Source organism: Gracilinanus agilis, chromosome 1, assembly GCF_016433145.1.
Source record: "Gracilinanus agilis isolate LMUSP501 chromosome 1, AgileGrace, whole genome shotgun sequence".
Classification (NCBI taxonomy): domain Eukaryota; kingdom Metazoa; phylum Chordata; class Mammalia; order Didelphimorphia; family Didelphidae; genus Gracilinanus; species Gracilinanus agilis.
The window spans coordinates 784,395,895-784,404,649 of NC_058130.1; the positions used below are offsets into that span (position 1 = coordinate 784,395,895).

At 47.2% G+C, this 8,755-nt stretch overlaps 1 protein-coding gene across 1 annotated transcript in view; it reads left to right on the forward strand.

Annotated features, from left to right (window-relative positions):
* Positions 1–8,620: 8,620 nt before the first annotated feature.
* KLHL22 (kelch like family member 22) overlaps positions 8,621–8,755 on the forward strand; it is a 44,949-nt gene continuing 44,814 nt past the window's right edge. Inside the window, exon 1 of the mRNA XM_044674768.1 lies at positions 8,621–8,657. The gene's annotated coding sequence lies outside the window, so the exon portion shown is untranslated. The remainder of the gene's footprint in view (positions 8,658–8,755) is intronic.

Sequence of the window (8,755 nt, forward strand, 5' to 3'; positions counted from 1 at the left end):
CCTAATTCCAAATTATTGATAATTGGACTAGAGTTATTGTTTAGTGTCTATATCCCCAATAATATCCCCATCAGCCCATGTGTTCAAGCAGTTGTTTTTCCTCTATGTTTCTCCTCCCACAGTTCTTCCTCTGAGTGTGACTAGTTTTCTTTCTCATAAGTCTCAGGGAGTTACTTCAAAAGGAAGGCCTGAGTGGAGAATTGGGGGGACCAGCGAGGCTCTATCCACACATCCATGTAGGGACCTCCCTAAACTGAGGACCAAGCATGCTCAGTTATTCTGCTCATAGCCCTAGGCTTGAAGCCTTGGTGGCTACACCAAGTACTACACCAGCTATACCCTTAATGCTGCTATAAATCCCTGAACCATCTTTATACGAGTGAATCAGGTGAAAGAGATCAGGCTTGTTTGGCCTATAGATAAATTGAGGTTTGATGTTAGGGAAAAGAGGTAGAATGTGCTGCCTTGGAAGGTGGACGGTTCTTTGTTGTTGCTCATCCTTTGTTTTCAAAGAGGACCAATGACATAGTGAGTTGGCTTTCAGTGAGGCAGAGTTGCACAAAGTCATCAGCCTCATTCTCTCTTCCAGAGTCATCCAAGTCCAGTGGCGGGACGAAAGTCAGACTGCCTGGTAATAGCCTGGGATGCAGTAGATCACCTTGGCATCTTCCGTGTCTGGCCAGGCTCTAGGTACACCAGGGTACCTGCTTCTACTGCCTTCGTGGCCTTTGGAACAAATTGTTCTCATCTGTCTATTCCACCAGGTGAAGTCCTCACATGCCTTCACATGAGTCCTCTTAACTCACTAATAGGTCTGAAGCCTGGTTTAGCTTTCTGCCAAAATGGTTTTACCAACATGTGGCCACTGACCATGCTACAGCTTCTTAGAGCCACAGGTGAGAGTTGGGTGCCAGGTGGACACCAAAGGTGGATGAGCAGCCCTAAAAAGGGCTCTGTAAGCCCTCCCACCAGAAGGGCTAGCCTGCCGCTGACTTGATTATTATGGTGGGGAATATTGGGCTGCATGGATTGGACTAGATGGCCCCTGAGATCCTTTCTGACTTTGAAACTCTGTGAACCTGGGAACAGGAGGCAGCATGGGCATCCTGTGCCTAGAAGCCAAAGTTTTGGAATCTAGCTCTGCCACTTACTATGAATGAATGAAAGGGTTTATTAAGCCCCTACCATGAGCTTAATGACACTGGAGGTACAAACAGAAGAAAGACAAGTCCCTACCCTTGAAGAACTTCTAGTTTATTGGGAAAGCCAATAGCACATAAAGGAGAACTAGAAATTGGTCTGAGGGTGAAGTGGCCTAGATAGGGCAAGTTCAAGGAAGAGTTCACCAATCAGAGCCCAAAGTGATCCTAGAGAAGGAGGCCACGGTTTCAGCAGGTAAGAGGTGGAAACAAGGATGGCTTCTCCCATTGGGAGATGATGGCCAAAGTGGAGAAGGGCTGGTAGGGAGATAGCTCCAAAGAAGAAAGGGCCTCTCAGGAAGGGATTAAGATTTGGGAGTGAACACACATAGGGTAAATCCCATACATTTAGGCTTGGGAGAAGATGAGAACTGTCCCAAAGTGGAAGGGCTCGTTGTAGGTAAATATAAGGTAGAACATATAGGTAAGGTAGATATGAATATGTGAGCAGTAAAAGACAGAGAGTGGGCTGGCTGATGTGGACATTCTTAGAAGGAATATAGCAGCAAGTCTGAAGAGGGTGTTGGTTGGAACTGGCAGAGCTGGAGATTGAAGCTTGTGAGCTGTGATTCTGCCATCTCTTGGAAACCAGTTACTTTGAATCAACTAAGTGCCTTGACTGAGGGAGATCAAGACCTTGTATCTGGGTGGACCAGTTACAGTGTGTCTGTCTCCACAGTCTGGATTTATTGGCTGTTCGAGAGGTTGTTCCTGTGCCATCAAGGATTCGTCTGGACCGGTGTCTCCAGTGGAGTGAGAAAACCCTTGATAGGCTCACCAGCCACCCTGATTCAGCCAGACTCCTGTTTGAGCTGAAGACAGAGAAATCAGCCAGCCCAATATATCTGATAAAGTTGGCTGGGTCTTAGTCAGTAGTCCATTAAACCTCTCCCACTCACCTTCCCTCGTTTCATTAAATAGTGTTTAGTGTTTTGTATTCCCATGTGTGCTTCCTTCTCTAACACCAACTAAAGAACTCATAAGTTTGAACTGAAACCCAGGCTGGTCTAAGGAGGCAGTTGGGGAGGGAGTTAACTGTCATTCCCTCTCCTGTTACTTTAAACTCACTCCTGGCTGTGTCTTGTATTTAGAGTAGTGGGTGTGTTTCCCCTATTTACCTGTTTGTTAGGCAGTTAACTTATTTAACAAAAGATTCCCTCCATTGCCCCAACTCCTATTAGGCCCAGTATTTATTTAGTTACCTATTTTAGGCTGCCTTGGGAGGTAGCAGATTCCTTTCTCTTGTAAAGATTAAAATTAATATACAATCATTTCAATATATCATATTTTATAATATTTATTAATAATAACTAGAAGTAAAGGAATAAAAAGGTAAAAATAAAACCATGTGCCCATGGCTAATCTACCTGTTCAAACAGCTTGCTCCATCAAAGTTGCAACCCAGGAAGAAAAGAGTGCTAGCCACAGAAGACCACCCAATTTATCTCCTGTCTACGTCAGCACGTAACAACAGGGAGTCAGTGGGCTCCTGGGAAATGTAGTTCAAAGGCACTAGATTTCCAATTACACACTCTTTGGTGGTCCTCTGGCAAAGCCCAGATGAACCCTTGGCAGGAATGTTGTGAAAGGCCCTCTTGTTTCAGGTACAGGTTGAAGGACCTGCCTCAGAGGTCCCTTTCAGCTCGGAGTTGCTGGGGTTCTTGGATCTCTTAAGTGGCTGGGACTGTCTTCCTTTTGTATTTGTACCTCTAGTGTCATTAAGCACATAGCAGGTCCTTAAAAATGTACTTCATTCATTCATTCATTCATAGTAAGTGGTAGAGCTAGATACTGAACTCTAAGGCAGGGTTTTTTTTTTTTTTTTAATTTTTTTTTTGTTTGTTTTAAACCCTTAACTTCTGTGTTTTAGCTTATAGGTGGAAGAGTGGTAAGGGTGGGCAATGGGGGTCAAGTGACTTGCCCAGGGTCACACAGCTGGGAAGTGTCTGAGGCCGGATTTGAACCTGTCTCTAGGCCTGACTCTCAATCCACTGAGCTACCCAGCTGCCCCCTCTAAGGCAGGTTTTGAACTTCTGATTCGATCCACTATACAGCCAACAGAGGATGTAAGATGCTGAGGGCTTGCACCAGAGAGGTGACAGCAACAGAGGAGAGAAGAGGGCGCATGAGAGATGTTACCTGAGGCAGGATCAACAGGATAAGTCTACAAACTAGATATGGTGGTGAGAAGGAATAAAGTGACGATGATCCCAAGCTTTTGAGACTAGAAGGTTGGTAGAAATCTTTAGGGTAATAGGGAAGTAGAGGAAGAGGGAAGGGGTTTATTTGAGGTGGGGAGATAACGAATTCAGTTTTGGACACGTTGAATTAAAATATCTCGTCTAGGGGATGCTCAGCTTGAAAAATCCAAAAGGCAGTTGGCAGTGCAGGACTGGAGCCCAGGAGAGATGTAGGTAGAGGCTGGATGACTGCACTTGAGCATAATCAGCATAAAGATGACAATTCATTCTCTGGGATGAGATCACTAAGAAAAGTAGCAGAGAGGGAGAAGGGAAGAGGACCCAGGTAGCCGGCGTGGCCATCCAGCCACAGACGCTAAAAAGGAGCGATGGGATTGAGAGAGATCAGTATCCCAGAAATGCAGGATCTCGAGGAGAAGAGGTGATCTGCAGTGGCCAAGACTAGAAGGCTAAAGGCTGAAAAAAAGGACCATGAGTTTGTTTCATCAGTTCAGCAAGCACTGCTACCTAGAGAACAGTTTCAGTTGAATGACAAGGCTCGAGAGTTGAGAAGGAAGGCAGAAGACAATGAAATGGAGGCACTGGTGTGTTGACTGTCTTCTTAAGGAGTTTAGCCACCAAGAGTGGAGAGACAAAGGAAGGTAGCCAAGCAGGGATGAAGGGATCAAGTGAGGGGGTTTTGGGGAATGGGGACACCAAGGTATATGCTTCTAGGCAGGATGGACAGTCAGTAGATAAGGAAAGACTAGAGCTAAGAGAATAGAGATGATAGTGGGAGCCATCTGCTGGAGAAGCCAGAAAGGGGGCAGAAGATACCAAGGGTGCATGGAGAAGAACAAGGAGAGAAGAATCCTCTTCAGCCAAGGCTGGAGTGAAGGAGGAGACAGTGGGGTGGGAAAGCTATCTGAATGGGGTGAGATGAAGAAGAGGGCCATAGCGGATGCTCCCAGCAAACGGCCTCAATGTTTTTGGGGAAGAACAGGGCAAGATCCTCAGGGGAGAGACAGGGAGGTTTGGAAAGGCCTCTGGACAGTGGGAGAATCAATTAGGAAGGAGTCAAAGGATTGTCTGACTATACTGAGGACCTGGCTGAGATGATTAGACTACAAAAGTGCCCTGCACCCAGTCAGCATGGTTTCCTGATTTTCATGAGCCCTTTTCTGCCATCTGTGATGGAGGAAAGAATGAAGGAGGGAACTGGGGTTTGGCAAACTGTGTCAGTGATAAGACAAAGGGACAAGGGGCTCAAAAGGAAGGATGGTGTAGAAGTAACAGTTTGACCCCTCTCTCTGTCTTCCCCCTCTTTCACTTATTTTTTTAAACCTTTACCCTAAGACAGAAGAGCAGTAAGGACTAGGTAATGGGGGTTAAGTGACTTGCCCAGGGTCAAATGACTAGGAAGTATCTGAGATAAGATTTGAACCCAAGCCTTCCGGTCTTCAGGCCTGACACTCTATCCATTGTGTTTCCTAGCAATCCCTCTTTCAATTTTTTTCTTTTCTTTAAAAAAAGAACCTTTACCTTCTCTTTTTGGAATCAATACTAAGAATTGGTTCAGAAACAGAAAAACGGTAAAGGCTAGGTAATTGGGGTTAAGTGACTTGCTCAGGGTCACATAGCCGGGGAGTGTTTAAGGCCACATTTGAATCCTGGACCTCCTGGATTCCAAGTCTGTTTTTTTTATCCATTGAGCCACACAGCTACCCCTCTTTCACTTATTTTTATTCTCTCTCTCCTTCCCTGCTAACTATAGCCACATGTCTTCTTATCTTGGTAACTAAACTGTCCCAAAAGACCTGCTACAAGAGGAGCGCTCACTTTCTTTCTTCTTAGTTTCTTCTTCTTCTTCTTTTTTTAAACCCTTACCTTTGGTCAATACTGTGTATTGGTTCTAAGGCAGAAGAGTGGTAAGGGTAGGCCATGGGGGTCAAGTGACTTGCCCAGGGTCACACAACTGGGAAGTGTCTGAGGCCAGATTTGAACCTAGGACCTCTCATCTCTAGGCCTGGCTCTCCATCCACTGAGCCACCCAGCTGCCCCCCTTCTTAGTTTCTTCTTAATCCTTTATGATCTGGTTTCTGACCTTATCCTTCTGCCAAAAGGGCTCTCTCCAGAGTTACTGACGATTCCAATGGCCTTTCTTCAATCCTCATTCTCTTTGAGTTCTCAGTAGTCTTTGATGCTGTTGGTCACTCTTTCCTCCCCGATTCTCAATTCTCTCTAGGTTTTCAGGGCACTCCTCTCTCCTGGTACCCTCCCTCCTTCCCTTCGCTCCTTCTTTGTCTTCTTTGCTGGATCCTCATCTAGGTCATGCCCTCTAATTGTAGGTATCTCCCAGAGTTCCCTCTTCTTTTCTCCTTCTACAGCAAGGCCCCAGTATCCAAGGGGGAAAGGTTTCAACATTTACTTGGATAGCTCAAATGGCAGATAGAAGTAAACCCCTGCTGACCTCATATGAAATATGGTTTTTTTATACATACATATGTAGAATAAAGTTAGATTTATAAAGTAAATATATGGTATAACTTTACCAACATGAAATGTATTAAAAATAAAGTATGGGGGGCAGCTGGGTAGCTCAGTGGAGTGAGAGTCAGGCCTAGAGACGGGAGGTCCTAGGTTCAAACCCGGCCTCAGACACTTCCCAGCTGTGTGACCCTGGGCAAGTCACTTGACCCCCATTGCCCACCCTTACCACTCTTCCACCTATGAGACAATACACCGAAGTACAAGGGTTTAAAAAAAATAAATAAAATAAAGTATGATGTTCTGATGTTCTCCCTTATCCACAGGGATACAGTCCAAGATCCCTAATAGATGCCTGAAATCATGGCCAGTTCTCACTTTAATTTTTTTAAACCCTTACCTTCTGAGTATCAGTTCTAAGACAGAAGAGCATTAAGGGCTAGGCAATGGGTTAAGTGACTTGCCCAGGGTCACATAGCTAGGAAAGGGAGGCAGATGGAGTTAAAGTGAATTGTCTAGGGTCACACAGCTAGTTAAGTGACCGAGGCTGGATTTGAACCCATAAAGATGAGTCTTCCTGATTCTAAGCCCAGTGCTCTATCCACTGCACCATCTAGCTGTCCTGTAAGTTAGTTGCAGAGGCTGCCATTTTGCTCTCTTCAGAGAAAGGGGAGGCTGAGCTAGAATTTTATTGATCTGTTCCCTTAGCTAAGTCTAAGGGGATGCGATTTGAGGGTTTAATCTAATTTCTGATCAATGTTTATTACTGGAGGGAAGCAAGACCCCCAAACTCTGTACCCAATGGTTGACCCCTCGTCCACCAAATACCAATTCCACAGTGAAAACACATAGCACTTAGCCAAGATACCCATTTCTCCAAATCAGTAGCAAAAGAGAAGTTTAAAAAAAAGTATCCATAAGAGAATATATCCCAGAAAGTATAGAATAAAAGAGTTTTCCCATTTGGAGTGAGATATCTCAGTTGAACCAAAGTCAGAGTCCTAGATCTCACCCGAGGGGAAGTTCCCCAAAGTCTCTAGTTTAGCAAGCTGAGGATAGGGACCCCCTGGAGACTGCTGCCTCCTCTCCTGTTGGCTTCTTCCCAGAGTCTTTTCCTCCATTGACCTGAAGTGGGGTTGGCATCTACCATTTCCTTTTTCAAAGCTGGATACCTGAAACACCCCCCAGCAACTTAAAGGAAAGCTACCAATGAGCCTGGAGCTCTCCTGCTCTCACTCACTCCATCCTGCTCCTACCAGAGGAGCACATTCATTTCCACCAAGGAGGACAGAATTGCCTATCGATGGACTTGGAAACTGGGGTTGCACCATCAGGTCACAGGGAAGGTGGCCAATAAGGACCCAAGGGCCCAGGAAGGAGCATCAGTTATAATCCAGAGCTCATTGCCATCATCCTGGCATGAAACCCTTAAGGAGATGTCACATGGCAGCTGTTCTTGAAGGCTCTCCGGCTACCAAAGACCCAGAACAGAACACTTTTGTCACCAAAGCACTTGGTACTGTCAAATGGTTCTATTAGAAACTGATCTCACTGTATCAGTGGAAAAGAGATTAAAGAAGAAGCACGACCATCTTTGCAGCTGAAATCTTCCCTGTGTTTATTCTTCTCCATCAGAATGTGATCTCCTGGAGGGTACGTCCTCTTGTACTTTTCCATATGTTTCCCAGCACTTCTAGCATTTTGTTCATGGTAAGTCCTTCATGAATGCTTTTCATTCATTCATTCATTCATTCATTCATTCATTCATTCATTCATTCATTCATTCATTCATTCATTCATTTGTTCACGGTGGAAGGGACAAGCAGAATTAGAGAATGGGAAGCTGAGGGGGTAAGGCAGCTTAGACAGAAGTAGGGGAGTGACCAGTTTGGTCCTAGGGAACTGGGTTCCTCCACTGATCGAGAGGAGACTATATGGAGGAGGAATCGGCTCATCGCAGGGTGTCCATCTAGGCAGAGCATTAGTGGATACTTGGAGGTTTGTTTTTATTCTTTGAGGTCCTGTCTGTTGCAAGGGGTGTAGGGTGCCTTAGGAGGCCCCAGGGAGGCTTCAATTCTCAATTCGATATACATTAATTAAGCACCTACTATGTGCCAGGCACTGTGAGCACATAAAAGAAAGATAATCCTTGCCTCCAAAGAGCTTACCATCTAAGAGAGGAAGACAATACAAAAGAGGGCAGCGAGGTGACACTGGATCCGGAGTCAGGAAGACCTGAGTTCAAATCGGGCCTCAGACACCTACTAGTTATACTAGTCCCTCCTTTCCCCCTCCCCTCCCTCCTCCTCCGCCCTGTCCCTTCTCCTCCTTCCCCTCCCTCTCCCCACTTCTCTTCCTTTTCCCTCCTTCCTCCTTCCTCTTCTCTCCCCCTCCTCCTCTCCCTCCCTCTCCTCTTCTTCCCTCCATCCTCCTTTCCTTCCCTCCTCCTCTCTCTCCCTTCCTCCTCTTCTTCTACCTCTGGCTCCTACCGCCCAGCTTCCTTTCCCTCCCTCTCTCCCCTCCTCCTCCGCCTCTCGCCCCGCCCCATCGCAGGCCCAGGCAGCTGCGGGCTCAGGGCGCGTGCGCGGCGCGGGGAGCCCTGGTCACGTGCCCGCCCCGCCCCGCCCCCGCTCGGCCCCGCCCCCGAGGAGGCAGAGGCGGCAGTGGAGGTGGTGGTGGCGCCGTCGGTGGCGGCGTCTTCGCAGCTAGAGCTGAGGAGGCGCCTTTGGCCCCGGGGCGAGGGAAGGAGGGAGCGAGCGAGCGAGGGAGGGAGGGAGCGGAGCCAGAGCCGGTGAGTGCGAGCTGGGCCAGGGTCGGGAGAGCGGAGCCGGGTGCCCCCCCCCGCCCCTTTCGGTGGGGGGTCGCGGGGGAGGGGCGGGGGCTGTGGGG